Here is an 18,537-nt window from a genome sequence, read left to right as displayed (position 1 = left end):
TTTATTCCAAGGGCAGTGTGGGGTGAGAGGGACTCCCATGAGGTAGCACAAAGACCCTTGTCATTTGATTGAGAGAAGAGTCTTTGGAAAAATATTGTCGCCTTCCACCCTTGCAAACAGGTCCCGTGGAGATAGCCAAACAGGCCTGAGATGCCCAATACTGTGGGAGATGACAAATGGGAGTTCCCTGCTCATACACCAAAGTGCATCTAAACAGTTCTTTTGGCGTGCTGCTATTAAAATGCAGAGTTCATGGGCAACCGACACATGAGCATGAAGTGAAAACAGAAACGAAGCAATGATGTGATTAAAACCAACAGCCACGCTGAGCCAGGCTGCCAAGAGCTGTCAGCTTTTGGCTGAGGGAGAAGACTGATGCACCAGGTTTTGGGGACGGGGATGCTAGGATGGCTCAGGAGCAGGAGGAGATCATGGGTAGAGTTTTGTTAATTCTCCTGCTGACCTGCAACTTTCACAGGAATAAATGTCCTTTCAAACTTCCTTAGACATCTTGTTTCAATACTACTGAGAGCTTCAAACTTTCCACCAGTGGTACCAGGGTGCTGGGCTACCAGCTTCTATTTGACAGCAACAGAGCCCAGTCCAAACCTCTCCAAAAATACTAATTTTCTTCTTAGAGTTTTCCTTTTTGTTTTTATTGGTGAGCAACTTCTGTCCAGTCACAGAATTGAGCCAATTGCTTGAACAGAGCAAACTCCTGATTTATGGGTATATTATATTGAATTTTTTCCATCTTGTGTGTGCTGTGCACATTGCCCTTTTTACACAGCTGGGATTCCCACCTAATCCACAAGTAGATTGAGATGTTTTTAAACATTGGAAAAGTGGCATTATGCACAGCAGGAATTTCAGTTCAATAGTTTCAGTTTCCAAAGTGGCATCAACTAAAAAAAACACCCAAAGAAAGACAAAACAAGCAAAATCTGTGACAATCTCTGGGCTTGGGGAAGTAGAGTTAAAAATGCTTTACCAGACAGAAAAAAATAATAGCTGCTGAGGAACTGGAAAGCATTTGGGGCTGGACATGTGCCTTCTGCTGTTTAGGAGCTTATTTTATTAGCACTTAAGACCTAGAAGTAGCATTGAACTCTTGACATGTTGGATCATTTCCATCTATTGCCTAATACAACCCCTATTCTCTTTTCCTAGCTCTTCAGAGTTGTGATTACCTAATAGCATGCAATACCTGGGATGTCATTTTTTTAACTCTTTTTCTTTGTAATGATTTGACTCCCCTTGCCCCCAGAAAGTGGGCAGACCATAGTGGATCCTAATGCACATGCGACCATTTCCACGCTGCACTGCTCTGCTCTAAAGCCTTTCTCCAAGATGAATTGCATTTGAACTTTGTCCAATATTTCTTATGTGGTATGTGCCCTTTATTTACTCCATTGTGTATATCTCACTCCATTTAAAATATTCACAGTTTGTTTTCAGTCCTATCTGGCTGGCCTTCAGTCTGGGTTTAACAAATGTTAGACGTTATATTCACTTGCATGTTTCAGGTTTTGTCATGAACCAGAAGGGAAAAAAAAGGAATTAGATAAAAGTTGCCTGCACCATGATTTAAATAACATGTTCAGATCCTTTATTTTTTTGTTGTAAATGCCTTCATCTCTTAGCCTTATAAGGTGCAGACTGTCTCACACTGAACTCTAGCTGGGTGGCCTCAGTCAGCCAACAGCCCCGCAAGCTCATCCCATTAAAGTCATTATGTTTACTTCTTATTTCAACAAACCAACCTGGATTTTGAGGCGGGAAAAATTAAGGGAAGAAACCTTAGGTCCATTTGAGAGTGAAAGGGTGTGAAATTCAGTTGCTAATAAGCTGCAAAATGGGAGCTTTCTTCATTTGCTGCTAAAAATGCCTCCTTTGCTACCGGTGAGGGCTGTTACTTTCAGTATAAAATCTAAGGAACCAATTAGTTCATAGGCAAGAGATGAAAAAGAGGGATTGCTGGCAACCAGAGCAATTTCATATCTGAGCACCACCATTCAAAACACTTTTTCACCACATGTCTAGTCCTACTCCCCTAAGAAGAGTGTGTACCTCCATGAATAACACTGATAAACATTGAAATGCTCTTTGCTGGTTGGGAAAACTGAGGCACGGACCTTTACTTCAACAGGTAGTTGCTGGACAAGTTGGGAAGCAGACTCATATGAAGAGAAGGGCTCTCATGAAGAGAAGAGCAGACTCATGCACTGGAGAAGGGCTTGTCCACCATCAAGTAGCAGGTCTCATGCTGGGAACACAACTTTGCCACGTTGCCATGTAGATGTAGTAAGACTGATCCTTCTCCCAGGATATTGCCGTCTCCAAATCAGAAAGAAAGGGCAAGAAACTGAAGGCAACAGCCTTGAGGCTAAAAGTACCAATGTGAAGGAAAATGGATGGTTGGCTGTGTGAAGAGGAATGAAGTAATGAAAACAAAGAAACATCGGTTCCTAGTACAGTGCTCTGGTTCCTACACTGGACTCACGGTCCTTCCTCTGTCACTGAGTGGCTATATTACCATGTCACTTCATTTCCTCCTAACACCACCTACATGCTCTCTGGGGCAGGAATAGTTTCCTGAGGGAGTCAGTGAAGAAAGGAGCTCTCAGCAGAATGGCCCCTGGGAACTTGTCTTGCAAACAAAAAGCCACAAGTGAACACCGTAATCCCTCCTTAGCTGGACACAGCCTCAGCTACCTGTGATTTTCCTGGGGTAGCCACTGTTCCTGATTTCCCTCCTGTCCCCTGATAAACAGGACAATAAAAGGGAGACTGAGAGAGTTGCCTTGAAGAAGTGTCTAAGTACATTCCAGAGATACTGGACACTACAAGGGCTTTTCATGTTCAGCCAGAGAGCGACACAACAAGAACCAGTAAGAAGCTCAGCCTGGAAGTTAAGGGCAGACAAATTCACAAGGGAAATAAAGCATGTAAAAAACAATTAAAACAGCAAGGCTGATTAACCCTCAGCACAAACTGTGGAGGGAAGCAAGGCATTTTCAAATGAATACTGAATGCCTTGGGGAGGTGATTTCCAGAAGACTTCCCCAGCTGAGCAAATGGATCTGCTTGAGTTTACAGTCCCCCGAGCTCTTTATTGAGGAGTTTTATTTTTATAAGCTCAGTCCTATCAGTTTCATGGCAAGAAATGTCAGCACTCACCCAGCAGTTCACAGGAGGACTTTTATCCTTTTGTGTCTCACAAATGTCTCTGTGCACAGGGAGAAAGAAAAGAGGGGAGGGGAGAGTGCTGGATTGACTCACTCTGTAGAGGTGGAGAAAAGTCCCACTAACCGTCTGGTGGAAGGCTGCACCCTGCCAATGCTCGCAGCCATGAAGAATTGCTTAGCAAGCTCTTGTGAGATGAAATGGCAAAGCAGCAAATGCAAATGTGTGAGCTGGATAAACAAAACCATCCCGAACGAAAAGCTGGGAAAAGGGATCCAGGCTGCTCCATCCCAGGGATGTTGACTCCATTCCTCCTCAGCAGCAGGATCTGGCCTTGCTGCTGGCAGGCCTGAGGCTGTGCAGGGAAGCTCCAGCTTGCTTGTGAAAAGGCTTTGTAGCCACGCTGTAGCTGGGAGGAATGTGCTCAAAGACAGTGCAAGTCCCAGCACTTTTGCAGCCTGGAGTGAATATTGATGTGCTGTTTGTAGCCACATTAAGAGCCATGACCTCATGCCTCTGCCCTGTGGAGGAGCTGCCCATCACTCACCCATTTGACACCTAGGTTAACAGATAGTTTTCTTGAGGTCCTTGTGGGCAGAGCTCAGCAAAGGTCTGGCCCTCTGCAGCCAGGCTCATCCACTCTGTCCCACAGCTTTCAGAAAGCACGAGCTGAATTTGGTGCCTCAGGAGCCTGGTGGTGGACTTTTCTTTTGGTGTTGGGCTACGTACCCATGTTCATGCTGCACACAGATTGATGAATCGCTGCGATTGTTGCAGAAGAGCTAACTCTTCATCTTGTGTTTGTAGATGAGGTGGCTCCTATTTCCTTTGTACAGAGGCACCGCTCCAGCTGTCCACAGCTTGCTCAGTGACCCAGGAAAACATATCCTGAATCACAGTGCTTGGTATAATATTCCATCCTTCAAGTAATCTTGTGAACATATAGGCCTGTGTCATTCCGTGATGGAAGGGACACTGGAGACTGATGCTACCTGCGCTGTAACTCAAGGAACAGGTACTTATGGTGGAGGAAGAGAAAGGATTAATGTTTAAATCTGGTTAGTGACTCATATTAGTGGTAAAAAGAAACAGATTTCAGAGATCTTGAAGTGCTCATTGTGGGTGTTTGATATACATCACAAAATCTCAGCTTTTATGTGCAAAGATGCTGTGCTAGCCCTCAGTTTATCATTGCCACTTGTGTGAACTTTTACTTCAAGACCTGGGCTCAGGAGTCAGATGTGGGGTGTGTAGGTGTGGTGATTTTTGTCTTGGTGTCTGGATGCTCTAAAAGCATCAGAACTTGGTTTCCTATAATAACCTGCCAAACAGCAAGGCTCAGAGGTGTGCAACATTAATCCTCCTCCAAGAGCAGGATGGGTCTGAGAGTGACACAATGAACAGCCCAACATTTTACTTGGGAGGACCACTTTGAATCCAGGCTACTTTATTCAGGATTGAATCTGATCTTTTGGGGTCTGGGGACCATTCCTTTTATAGGAACGGGAGTTTGCTGCAGTCTCAGTCTGGCTGGCAACTCACTCCATGTGCTGCTGTTTACGTGGCAGCTTTAGGATTCAGACTCCATCACTGCTTGAGATGAACCCAGGTTGTGCATTTCTTGATTGCAGCCATTGCATCCCAGGTTTGCAAGCCAGGAGCATCATTGCATCACACCATTACAGTGGTGTGAGCAATCGGGAATGGACTCAGTTCTCACTGTTCCCAGAACTTGCTGCTGTTCATACACAGGGTTTTTATTAATATGCATAGACAGGTCTGTGTTTACAGTCTGTCCTGTAACAGAGGCACATGTACAAACTGTGTCCTGCCTCCACACTGAACTCCAGACTACATTTTCCCCAGATCAACTGAGCATTTTTTGAGTATCACTTATATTCCAACCCCATGGTCTAACCCCTGAGATGGGCCTTTACATTCAAGAGTCTTGCTTGGAAATGTAGACATCTCACTGTAAAAGTCATACCTTTAAGATCTGAATCACCGTCTGAGCATCAGCCTTACACACGAGTATTTCTCTGCAATGTTAATGCCTAGAAGCTTCTTATTTATTTATTTTCAACTGAAAGATGAATTTTCATACACATCTCTTTATTTTCACCCTCTTTGCAACAGCCGGTGGGCCTTTAGCTAAAACACAGAACATTGAAAGTCCTGTAGTAAGACCATGACATTTTTGTCTGCACGTACCTGGGAAAGTGTCTGGCTAAACAAAAATCCTTCGCCTCTATGAATTTTTTATGACTGTTTTCCTATGGGCAACTACACAAGAATTCACCTTTTAATGAAAACAAAAATACAGGCAGCTGCTGCAAAGAAGAGGGTGAGAATACGAACCACGATGATTTCATCTTTAGAATTCAAATTAGTAAATCTGTTGCTAATTCCTCAACCATCTCATGATCTTTTAAGATGATCTCGGGATTCTGCAAAGCTTTATCTATAATTTTTCAGTTATGGAGTGATGTGAACCCTGAAAAGACCCAGGTTATGACAGCACCCAATGAGCACATTAAACAGGTTTCCTTGCTATTGCATTCAGTGGTTTCCTTTGCGTACACACATTTTTTTGTCAGAATCAGACCATTCATGTCAAAGAGATTGGAGACAGAAAACAACTTTCAGTGTGGGTGATGGAAAAATGACTATGCTAACACCGCCAGCATTTGCCACTTCTGTTTCCAAGTGACTGAGACTTTCCAGAGACAGAGAGTACCCTCGTCCTGTAGAGAAACAGCTTCTTTATCCAGGCATATGTGGTAAATCGAAAAGAATAGTTACATTGCCTAGAAGGCTGCAGATCAAGTGACACAAGCCTTGACTGTGCAGCTTCTCTCCCATGTGTGCTCCCATCCAGGACCTGAAGTGATTTTTTTTCCTCCTCATAAATGCTTTGCTATTTCACTGGTACTCGTGTGTGTATAACTGAACACAGGCAAGCTTGTAATCATCGAGGGCCACATTTGGGACCTCTACCTCTCCATTAGCTTGGCTTTTAATTTAGAGGGAAGGCTGTTGTGTTTATGATTTATCCTAGTCAATTTCCAAAGTCTTCAGTCCCTGAACTCTTCCTAGGAGGCACTTTGCATGATATTTATTGAAGGAGATTGGCCAAGCTCAGGCAATCATTATTATTGTGGCTGCATGCATGTAGTTTGCATTAGAAAAGAAAAGTATCTGCTTAATTTTCCTATCATTAATTCTTGGATCATTACATGTGTCATTGGCTAGAGGGGTGCTTGCCATGTGCTGTTTCATGCTAGCCTTCAATAGTTTGGGCAATATGGCCCAGCAAACTTTTGTCTAATCCTCTACTGGCAGCGTGGGACAAGGAAGGATGAGGGGTTGGCTCAGCCTCCTATGACCCCTATGACAAGCATCTTGTCATTGCAAAGAGCATAGGGCTTTTCAAACTTCCTGTTGCAGTCTTGTGGAAGTGAAGCCATGGCATTTCAGCAGGGCCTTCATTTTTCCAATGTCTATAGGATGAGTTAAGGTTGCACTCCAGAAACCAAGCTACGTAAAGAAGTGTAGAACAGCTTCAACCATTGAGATGCTCACACTGGTTATCACACTTGGAAAGCAGGAGTCTTTACAACCAGGCTTAGCTTTCCAGCAGAAAATTGAGCCAGATGGCACATGTTGGGAGTAGATTGTAGTAGCAGCAAAGACCCCACAGTAAAAGCTTTGGTGACAGCATATGAACTCTCCTGGGACTGTGTTATTTACTCACAGGGTCATTGCTAAAGCCAGCATCGTCATATTGTCAGTGCTGTTGTTAACAGCCTGACTAGATTGAGCTATCATGACTGCAGTCACACCTTTTGCTGCGTTGACAGTCCCAGATTCGTTTCCTTTGTGGATAAGACAGAAAGAATAGCTTATAAACACACACGGATCAGTGCTCCACCTAAAAGAAGAAACATCCTTTTCCTGAAAATAATACAGCCTCATCACTCACAGATTTACAGCTATTATAGTATAACATAAATGATGCGTTATGAGAGCACAGGAACACTGTGACTGTATAAAAACCCTGGTAGCACATTATTCTGTTTCCGAGCCTTGGCCTGTAGCAGATGCCTAGGAAAGATTCAACAATTTGTTCTTCAGAGACTTCCTCAGCCTGGTTGCATCTTTGCAGATATGTAATGCCACAACAGTCACAAATACATGGCTGGGGGAAAAATGGACTTCCAACTGCTAAAAAAGTCAAAAGTCATTTGATTCCAATGAGTCACGAGGTGAAGAAAATAGGTATAAAGTCAAGGAAAACTTGGGGTTTTCCTTGGGTTGTAGGTGGGCTGTGGGCATAGCTGAGGATCTGCAGTGGAGCCAGAGCATTAACTACGCTGCTGGAAACAGGAGATGGCACCAAGAGCTGCAGCCCAGCAGGACATCTCCTACAGCTTTGGGAGACATCTCTGCAAGGGCGAAAGGTCCAAGTGAACCAATGGAGAAGTTGTGTTGTGTTTGAGTTTGACAATTCAACTCCTTTTCAAATCACCTCAGAGTGCCACATGAGGAATCTCATCCATTTAGGTGAATGCAATTTAGCTGCTTCTTGCACTCGGTGATCTTTCACATTAAAATTTTCAGCTTTAAACTCAAGCATGTTGGCCCATTTTTTTAATTGCATCTCTTGGGCCAAAGCTCCACTCCTTGTCTCTAAACAACATTACTAAGAGCTGGTGAAATGCGTTGATCCTCCTCGGTTGTCCGTAGCTGTAGCCATATACGATCAGATGAGCCAAAATAAACACAAACTGGCCAACTTTTCCAAGCATGAAAACACCTCATTTGTTGAACCTCCAGGTCTCAAAGACGCTTTGTCCATTTTTACTTCAAACTTTCCAGAAAGAAAAGCCTGTTCTTCCAGAAGAACATGGATGTAAAATTCCAGATGGATTGTTACAGACTTTGAAAATTAGGGGAAAAAAATTGCCTGAGACTAGGAAACTACTGTAACACAAATACTGTTTTGGACTACTGTCCCTCTTCAAAATACTCCCCAGTATAACAGTGGTAGGCAATACGATGTATTCAGTAGCTTGAATAAACCTGTAAAGTGGTGGTATTTTCAGGATTTAATGATACAAATTGCATTTCAGTGTAATAGAAACACTGAATGCATTATGTTACGTTGAAATAAAGCAGTTTACTGAGTATTAAATCAGAAAGCATTCAGTGGGGTTTGGCTAGAGATTTAGAGGCAAGCATTTAGAAAACCTGAGCTTTTTCACACACTGTAATATTACTTAGCTGGCAAGAGACTCTAAACCCTCATTAGTAAGATTGCTGATTTGGCAGCAATGAAATGCGTCTGTTTATGAGTAAATCCTCACATTATATTCCTCTGCTCTTCTTTTTTGCCCTTTTTCATTAAGCACTTCTCTCTAGAGCCATCCCACCACTGCTTTCCTATGATAACCTGTTAGCCCTTCTAAATGCAGGACTTCCTGCAGGTGACAAATGGCTTCTTCCAAAGGTCATTAGTTACACACAGCTTTGAAACCAGCCACAGTATGGTTCCATCTTCTTTCCCATTTTAGTGATTTAACATTTCAGGCAACAGTCAAGCCAAGACTAGTATCTGACACCCATGTGTGGGAGGAGGTTTTCCCTAGAGGTGATGCATAAATTTTGCTTGTTTATTTTTCTTTAGGTCTTTAACAGTCCATGCTCCTCATTGTGATGAATGTTTGTGTTGAAGTTCGACATTTGAGTCCTGTGTTCAGGGGAATAAAATGAGCTATTATTTGCTTTGCCCAATTATGAGAGTACTGCATAAGGAAACTCACCCACACATGAAATCTGGATCTCTTTGATGGAAGCTTGCTGTGGGTTCAGTCTTCCCTCCACTTCCCTCCACTTTTGGTCCCATAAGCAGAAAGCTGGTAGAAGTGAAATGTATCCATCAAAAAGCCTTTGAGAAGGATATTCTCTCTGCTAGAGCAGCAGTCTAAGATTCAAATGTGTGCAGTTTAGGAGCACTTTTTATTCTTCCACACTGTATGAAAACTGTAAGTCTTTAAGAATAATTGATCTAAATCTAGTCCGTGCCAGCTAATGTGAATTAGCAGTCAGTAATGTATGAATGTGATGTATGAATGTGGAAGGAGGGGGAAAGCAAAGGTCATTTTGACCCATTCTGCACCAAAAGCTTGGAGTCTGTTCAGAAAAACTCCTGCCTACTAAAGACCCACTAAAAACAGTGCTTTGATCTCAGTACAATGCACTCAATTAGAGGGAGGGAATTCTCAAACAAAAGCTTCTATAAATTTCCTTTAGAATGAATAATTTTGAGGGTGGTGGAGGATGGCGGCAACAATTGAAGGAAATCATCGCTCACCATTTGCCCAGACGTTTTGCTAAAACACAAAAAGCCATGAGGAAGCACCTTTTGAGGGTGGGTACAGGTATGAAACCAAGCACAACATGCTGAGGTCTGACTGTGGTGCAGAAGATGATATATAGCCATACATACATGGCTTTATATGGCCCTTGTCTCAAAGTATTTCATCCTACAGACCTTGCTTGTAAAGTTAAGGTTTGCAAGAGGTGCCCTCTGCTAGACAGAAGTGGTTCTTCCTCAAAATGAATTCATCTTCCATAAGTCTCATATTAGCTACAAAGAGAGGCAGACTCAGAAACTCAGATCACATCCCTGCCCACGGCATCATTTGCACTGGGACAGAAGAGCAGAGCTCAGCCTTCTCTGGTGCCCTTAGCCCCAGGTCTGGGCTCATCTGGTGCTCTTTTAATGTTGTGAGGAGCTTTGTCTTGCAGGCTGGCCTGCAGGACACACAGTAGACCTGGGTTATCCTTACAACTCATTCTCATTTTCCTTAATTCCTGTTTATATGCTGCCTCACTGACTTCCTCTTTTCAACTATGCCAGTTTCAACACTCAGTTGACCACAGCCCTATGGAACTAAGATTTTCCTTTCTCTTCTTCCTGTCTTTTGATAATATCCAATAATTTTGACAGCCATAGATTAAGTTAAACATGAACCATGAGACTGTTGCCTGTCCAGTGCTGTCAGTTGCTGCAGGCGGGATGACAGTAAAACACGACTCTCCTCCTCTGGCAGCATTTCACAGTAGGATAAAGGCTGGAACAGTGCTCTTGATGGCCAAATCAGTCCATACGGGTTTAACAGCATTTTCCATAAAGGGGATTAAAATCAACATGCTGGAAGGGAGGGGGAACCAGTGCGCAGAGTTCAGATTAAGGTTTTGGCTGAAGTATCTTGCATGAAAGTGAAATGATGTTATTTGTAACAGATTACTGGAAAAAAAGCTCAGGACAGGAGCAAGCCTGCGGAGACACTGGCATCCATGTGAAGCCTTTTCAGAGAGTGAGTTACAGATAGGCCAGTGGAAAATGTTGTTTATGAGTAATGAAAATGCTTCCTGGGAAATTTAGGTCTTATAAATCCACCTACAGCTCATGCAAGGCACTGGATTTTTGTGAGAAAGCTGGGTGTGAGGAGCAGACTGGTGGTGGTGTTAATGGGGAGCAGCATGACAGCTCTCCTTCCGCCCAGCAGCTTAGAAAGGGAAAGACATGATCTGGCACATGCTGTATTTCAGGACACAAGAAGGTTGTGAATGCAAAACTCAGCTGGTATTACTTGCTGAGCTTTGTAGCATTTTAAAACCAAAACTGGATGCAATCTGTAACTGATTTAGTGTAGGTTTGTAAGCCCTAACATTTGTTGAAGGTCTTTGCTCTCAGGAGTGTTGTTGCTCTCAGAGGGTGTTTCCACTAAATCAAGACAAGAACCAGAAGATGTGCAGATGGACTGCAGGTAGGGGTGGATGCAGAAACTCATGAAGGACATGCGTTGTTCCACCCCAACTCAAGACACGTGGCACTGGGAACCTCAACCTTCCCTCCAGCCACAGAGAAAGCATGGCACTTCCAAGGTTGTGACCATGGCATCTCAATCATTCTTTGGGGGTTTCTCCCAGGTCAGTTTGCTGAGTTCCGTATAAGATTTTGCTGCTGGAAGGAATGCTCTTAAGGGCAAAGCTCTTCAAGCTGGAGGGGCCCATGGAAGTAGTCATATCAAGTGAGAAAGGAAGTGATAGAAATAAATTGTTGAGAGACATCCTAAAGTGTTTCTCCAAACACACAACACAAAAGCACTGTGGCTTTCAGAGGAACTATTAAAATATAGAAGGGAACAATCTCCTGGTACCAGTCATGAAGGCATGAGGCACTCACTGCTTTAGGGAGATGTTCAACCATACTGAGAAAACTGTGTTTCTAGTAATAAGGAGTATACCTAGGTGTAAGTTATACATCATAACAGAATATACATTTGAAGGGCTAGTACACCTTCTGGTTCAGAGCTGAAGTCATTCCTTAACTATTTCAGTGCAGGATGGGTACTTTGAGAGAGAAGATTACTTCAAATTCACCTGCAGTCATGATGATTTAATGCAGCTATCTCAAGTATTTGCCACTGGCTACTGTCAGAGTCAAGATACTGGATTAGATCAGCATTGGGTATTTTCTAAAACATCAGCTTCTGTATTCTGAGGATGGGGGGAGACAATCTGTAGATCTGTAGAAGAGATATGCATAAGATAAATACAATTTGCATGTCTTTCCCTTACACCTCACTGACTTCTCTAATATGGCATGAGGAACAAAGGCTATCCAAACCTAGATGTAGTGTTTCAACATCCAGCTGCCTCTGCTGTCTGAGAGAAGCTAAAGAAAATTGTAACCAGTATTTGGATCTTGTGCTTCTGCTGAGAGGTGATTTTACTAAAATGACACATTTCAAAGCCAGGCATCATCTTGCTTCAGTGGAATTTCATCCATCTCACAAAGGTGTGCTCTGATCTCCCCTCCCATCACCCGTATCGCACCTGTGTCACCCATATTACCTGGGGATGTAAGATTTTGATACCTTCTACAAAGCCCTAGTAGAGACATACATACCATTTTTCCACCCATGAAAGGGTCCCAAATCACTTTTATTTATATCCTTGAGCAGCTACTCACCACTCCAAGAGAGACAAACAAAGGGTCCTCGTTCCACAGAGCTCACAGTCCCTGTTTTCATGATTTTCCTAGGCTTTGGATGAGGGGCAGAGTCAGCATCAAAATAAGAAGTTAAAGAAACAAACACTAACAGGTTAAAACAACAACAACCCACAGGAACACAAACAGAACCTGACTCTGTTAGGTTTTTTTTTTTCTTTTGACTTGCAGGAGACTCATAATTTATAATGGATGGAGTTCTTTTGATCTTTGTACTATCCACTTACTTAAACTTTTCCATACAGTTGCTCAACCATGCAGGGCATAAGGTTAAAGGAAGAAGATTTCCATGGTCAGATGGAGCAACTTTTTTTCTGTGAGCCTTAATTCTTTCTACATGAATGTGATGACAGCGAGTATACAAAAATGCACCAGCTCATGCGTTTCCCTCTCCAATGTTTGATAGATGACATATGTGCATATATCCCAGCTGTTACTTAAATAAAGCTGCATGTATACAATATGTCAGAGACAACACAGGCCAAACTCTATGATACAACTACTTAGGATGCATAGGCTAAAATCCATATTTTGTCTCCAAAAATTCTTAAACAGATGAAACTGACTCAACCCAAAACATACAGCAGCCTCCTTCCAAACCACAGGAAGATCAAGGTTCAGCTGATGGTTCTGTGTTTTTAAAGGGCATCTGTTTCCCCAGTTCAGCCCCAGTATATTCTGACACCCTAATTGGGAAGTGAGATTTGAGTCTCTTTTATCCCTGGGGAAAATCTAACCCATGCACTATAACTGTGCTTACACATGCTGGAATCTGGACCTGACCTTTTGGTGGGACAAAGCAGAATTATGAACATTGAAACACCTGTAACCCAGACAGGCTAGGGCATGTCAAAATTGCTCTTGGAGAATGAGAGAAGGAGCAGCACAAAGTTTACCTGCTTAGAGCAGCTGGGTTTAGCAGCCAGCTGGGGAGCTTTGCAGCTTAGTGTGCATCCTTGCATTCTGCCTGATTAGAGATGGGACTGTTTTTCATTTCTTACCAGAAGTGAACAAATAAGACAGCAGTCTACACATAGCTCATGTACCTAACAGGACATATCCACCTAAAATTGTAAGTTGATTTCTTTGTGGCTAACACCTGGGGTTTTAGATGTCCCACTACCTCCTTGCATGATCTTAGGCAAGTAACTGTGTAATTTCCATCAACTCCCACCTCCTCCCTTACTTGAAAGAGCAAAATCCTACTCTGCCTTGCTATTGAGGCTTTCAGGGCACTGTCTCTTTCTTTATGTATACCAGGCTCCTGTGTTTACCTCTGGCCCCCAGTGACCATCACTGTGGTATCTACATTAAATCAAGATGCCCTCTTTTCCACAGATACCAGCAGCTCCACTTCATTAATCAATTAACCTGGGAGACCCAGGAATGCAGCAGCAAAGGCAGCATGAAGATTCTGGCCTTTTACAGATGAAAGACTTAATGAAGAATAACAACATTTTTGAACATACCGAGCCATGATAAATGGATGTAGGCAAGCACAGATCTTAACACTCTCAGTGCACAAAAAGGGCCTTGCTGTATTTTCTGATTCACAGACCTGACTAATCTATGACTCCACACTGACTTAGAGTACATGAAAATTCACACTCACCCATCTGCTGTGAGAACACGTGTGTTAAGGGTTACTTACACAGGTGAAAGATCTCATACCTGTCAGCAATGCCTGCAGACTGAGAAGGGAGGACTTTTTGTCAGTGATTTGCACAGAGTTTCTGGCACACATAACGTCCACAAGCAAGTCTTTGCTATTGAAGAAAAGAGCAGCAGCAGGTAAGGAGAGTGGGAACTGGAACAGATTTTGAGTTGTGTTGTGTCAAAACAGAGCTGACATAATCCAGTATTAAGCACTGTCAACCTGATAATGAGTCACCTGCAAGTAGAGCATCTCTGCTTCGCATCGTGCAGCCCTCTGCAAAACGGGACTGCTCAAAGTTGGGCACAATAAAAAACAACAGCAGAGTCCTTTGCCAGCAGTTTCAATCACAGCCCCAGTCAAACCCTCTCAGGGAGGAGTTTTCCACATTCATCATCTGGCTTATCAACGCTGTCTTGAGCGAAACCTAGATGCAGGCTTTGTGAATGCCAGAGCACATGAACAATGGTTGAAGCAGGGAGGGCGATGATAAGAAGAGAGTGCAAAGCACATGTTTCAAGTTCTACCTTTTTAAGCAAGTGTCAGGCTGGGGAAGCTGAGCTTGGGCTGAGTGCCAGCATTCCCTGCAATTTAATCCTAGCCCTTAGAGGAACAAGCTGTTATCCTTGCTCTATGCCAGTGTCTCCCCCTTATCTCACATTTGAAATTCTTTAACCACTTCAAAACAAAATATCTCCAAGGAACACTCCAGAAAATGTGTTTTCTTTTGTCTCCTGAAAACACTGATGAGGAGAAAAGTTCTTTTGTGTTTTGTGTAAGGAGCCTTTCAGCGTCTGGGCTCTAAGTGCTCTCTCCTGTTCATTCACTTTCCCTGAAGACTCACTCGGTGTAAGAGGAATAGTCCTTTCCACATGGAAGGCTGAAAACCTGAGACATTGAAGAGTAGGAAGCTTAGGCAATGAGCAGAGCAGCAGGCATACAACAAAACATTAAAGCAACACCAAGGGGTTAAAGAAGGCTCACAAATGCACTGAAGTGAAGCAGAGACACACCTTGACACCCCTTCCTTCAGTCTTGCAACCAGCAGCTTGGGTGCTGAGATGTCTGCTTGTTTTGCAGGGTGATATTGTCTCCTTTCCAGCGGTAATGATGGCATTCCTTCCATCTGTCTCATAGTGCAAAGAGATACTGCTGAGCTAAAACACTGGGGAGCGATGAAGGAGGTTTGTGTGCAGAAGCACTCAGAATACCTGAAGGAGAATGGAGCAATGAGGGACTTGGAGAGCTGTAAAGGCTCAGGGAGTTAAGGGTGGACTACAAAAGTGGGATTTGGACTGAAGCCAGCTCCAGGGGCTCAGGACTGCCCCCTTGTATATCTAGGCTTTCTTCTTGCACAGACAGTGATGGATTCAGCCCCACAACAATCAGTGGGAGCCTTTCCTTGGCCTTAAGAGTGGGGATGTAACATCCAAACAACTCTGTACTCAGCCTACCACAAGTATAGCCCTTCAAAGGATAATATGAGCAAAAAGAGAGAGGCTTAACCCATTACTGCAACTTGTTACATGCCATACAGACATACAGATGATGTAAGGCACAAAACTGGTAAAGCAAATATTACCAGTTATAGCAGATAGCTGTAACACAACCTTGCCAACCCTCTTTGGACCAGGAAGAGTCTGAGACAATATGACTTTGCTTCACCTTCCTATGCTCTAAGACAGCCGTGTCTAAACTGCCAGATCTTTGCTCTAACCAAGGGGCTGTAGGCACAGAAAAGCATGGGTCCATAGCCCTCCTCAGAGGCCTGGGCCTCTGTGGTTTGGCTACCTCCAGGACTCTAATGAGTGCTCTCACCAGCCCAGTTGTGTGCATGTTCTCTTTGTGTCCTACTTTACCACACTGGGGACAACAAGGAAGACCAGCAGTGAATTCTTACCTGCACAGTTCTCAACACTATCTTTTCTTAATTATACTATCTTTTAAGAGGTTTGAAAATAGCAGCTTGCCTGAACACTGGGCCTTGCAACCATATGTTTCCCTGTGACTTCAGTCAACGTCTATGGACTAAGCGTCCTAATTTCTCTCTCTTTACCTGAGTTTTTTTCTACATGTGGTAATAATTTGGGTTCCTACCCAGCGATGCCACAAGAGAATCTTAAAGATTCCCCAATCTTTAAGATAAGCATAAATGTTGTGTTTGAAGCAGCTGGTATGGCTCAAATCAAAAAGATATATTTGTTGCAGAAACCATTAGCCAATGGTGTCCAGCTTGAGTTTCTTCGTGCAGTTTGGAACAGGTTTGTCAAATCATCCTCTTTGAGACTCACACGCAGTGCTTTATGGAATGCTTCCTTTAGTTCATATGATTATAAAATGGTATCTGATACTGGTTCAGAGAATAGTGAGAACAATCTGATATCCAAGACTGTATTTTTGAACCACTAGATCTTTACCAAAAACCCCCTCAAACATCTAATCAAAAGTCAGTGCAATGTGATGTTTCTCTGTGTGTAATTGTCTCTACGGTAAGATAGAGAACCTAAACATCCTGGCACTTTGAAGGATGTAGATGAGTTTTACATTTCTCCCTTAGCTGAGGAGTTGTGTCCAAAGTTGCATGCTGTGGCAAAATTTTATGTCTCATTTATAAAAGCCCTGCAAGACTGTGTTTATGATTCAAGCGCTGACAAAGTCACAGCTCAGCATACAGGGTCTCTATTGGGAAAATATACACAAGCTGCTAAAGTTGAACAGCACCTTTTGAGAACAATTTGGTTTTGTACTTCTCCCCTCCCCATGATTTTGAAGTCATGGATTCACACCCTGTGGGCAGCCCCTATTGTGCTCTGGCAAAGTAGTGCTTATCTCTCCAAAGGAGACATCATGGTGACTGTTTACGAACAAGCCACACAAAACTTGGCTAAATCTTAATGGGCCTATTTATGCAGTATCAAGGGTGAAGTAGACTTGGACCCCACAGCACGTTCAAATTACATGGCTTTAAGTGAATTTAGAGCTTGTCAAAGGAGCCGGTTTGACAGCCCAGGAGACTGAAATCCTCTGTTTACCTCCCAAACAGATATTACATGGACCACTCACAAGATCCCCTCTGTGTTAATCCGCAAAGTATAGGAGTTGTTACAGCTCTCAGCTACGCAGCCTGGCTCTGAACCTCAGCCTGCAACAACCTGGGCTTTTAGCTCTGGAGGCACCTACTTCAATCCCAGTGTGTCAGCCAAGACAGAGGCCATAACAAACTTCCCTAACATGTTCTAGTCCTACCCCAGAGAGCTCCTTCTGAGGGCTGAACAACATTACTCTGTACTGGTAAGTCAGAAACCACTATAGCATTAGCACAGAGAGGAAGCCTGGGGATAAGATTGCAATGGGCAGAAAGAAAAAGGGAATAAAAAGAAGAAAAATGAAAATGAAGTAGTAGGAAAGGTTGCTCTGCCTCACACTTTCCAAAGCAAGGTTATTCAGGAGAGCTTTCCATTATTAGATGTGGGAGATGTCTGCAGCTTCACTTTTATTCTTAGCAAAAAAAACCCCAAACTTTCAATATCCCTTCAGTAATGGAATAGTCCCCCCTCTTCTTTCGATGAAAATCACTTGGTTCTTATGGAAAGGGACTAACTAGCTCTGTGCTGGCTAGGAAACATAGAAAATTACCAGCCATCTCTTCTGTTCAGAGGTAGAGGGTTATTTTTGGTAATTCAGACGAGAACCAGTACAGCTGATAGAACAAAATACTTGTTTCAGGGAAAAAAAGTGTTGGATATAGGGCAGAGGGGTATGCAAGGATACAGGGAGACAGACAAGCATATAGGGATATAGGCTGAGGGGCATGCAGGGAGCTTACAGCCTCTTTGGGCTAGTAGGTATCCAGCTAGCCACAAACAGACAATGCCCAGACGGCAGCCCTACATTTTACCATGTTATTCCTGATGTTGAGGTCCAGTTGAGTTGTTGTTAAATCAATGGAAGGATGCCTGCAGATTTCAATAGGATTTGGGTTGGATAAGTAAAGGAACCTGCTGCATCATTTGGTTTCCAAGCTGCCATTGCTTGTGCAAGTCCAGGTGTAGCTCTTTATTGCCTAATGAGAGGTGGGGTGAGACCTTCATAAGGTTTGTGTTCAAGTCCCTTATGTTGAATGGTTGGTGTTGCACTCCATAATGAGTTGTGGCCAGAAGCCCTCTCAAGCTGAGGGAACCTTTCTTTGGTTTGGTACTTATTTCAGCAAATGAAATATTCCTCTAGCTTTTTAAAAAATCCAAACTCACCTTCGGTCAGAAATGAAACATGGAAAATTTCAGCAAAGGTGGTTGAATGTTTTTGGAAGTGCAAAGTGGATTAAGGAACAAAGATGTACGGAGATGGTTGATAAAGCAGAGTGTGCAAATGCAGGTGGGAGAAACATGCATTGCCGCCATGGATTTGATGGAGCAGATTCATAGTGATAAAAGCAGAAGGCCCTTCAGCGTTAGCATAAAGGCAATGACTATTTTGTACAGGTCTGAGAAAGGAGGTCATTCAGTAGTTCCAGTTTCTGAAAGCTGGAAGGAGATAGCTGCTGTCCACTCTGAGCATCAGCCAGTTTCTGTTTGCTCACTGTAGTGGTGATTTCACGGCAGTTGGTGAAGCTTCA

At 43.2% G+C, this 18,537-nt stretch overlaps 1 long non-coding RNA gene across 1 annotated transcript in view; it reads left to right on the top strand.

Annotated features, from left to right (window-relative positions):
• Positions 1 to 18,537, top strand: part of LOC133275052 (uncharacterized) — a 42,174-nt gene that overhangs the window by 9,413 nt on the left and 14,224 nt on the right. Inside the window, exon 2 of the long non-coding RNA XR_009745380.1 lies at positions 16,966 to 17,213. This is a non-coding gene — a long non-coding RNA (uncharacterized LOC133275052). The remainder of the gene's footprint in view (positions 1 to 16,965; positions 17,214 to 18,537) is intronic.

Source organism: Pezoporus flaviventris, unplaced genomic scaffold (genome assembly GCF_033815535.1).
Source record: "Pezoporus flaviventris isolate CSIRO_AGI_PZ_B2104156 unplaced genomic scaffold, CSIRO_AGI_Pfla_v1 ptg000002l, whole genome shotgun sequence".
Taxonomy (NCBI): domain Eukaryota; kingdom Metazoa; phylum Chordata; class Aves; order Psittaciformes; family Psittacidae; genus Pezoporus; species Pezoporus flaviventris.
Note: the sequence above shows the minus strand (reverse complement) of the source record. Positions and strands in the feature narration are given on the sequence as shown.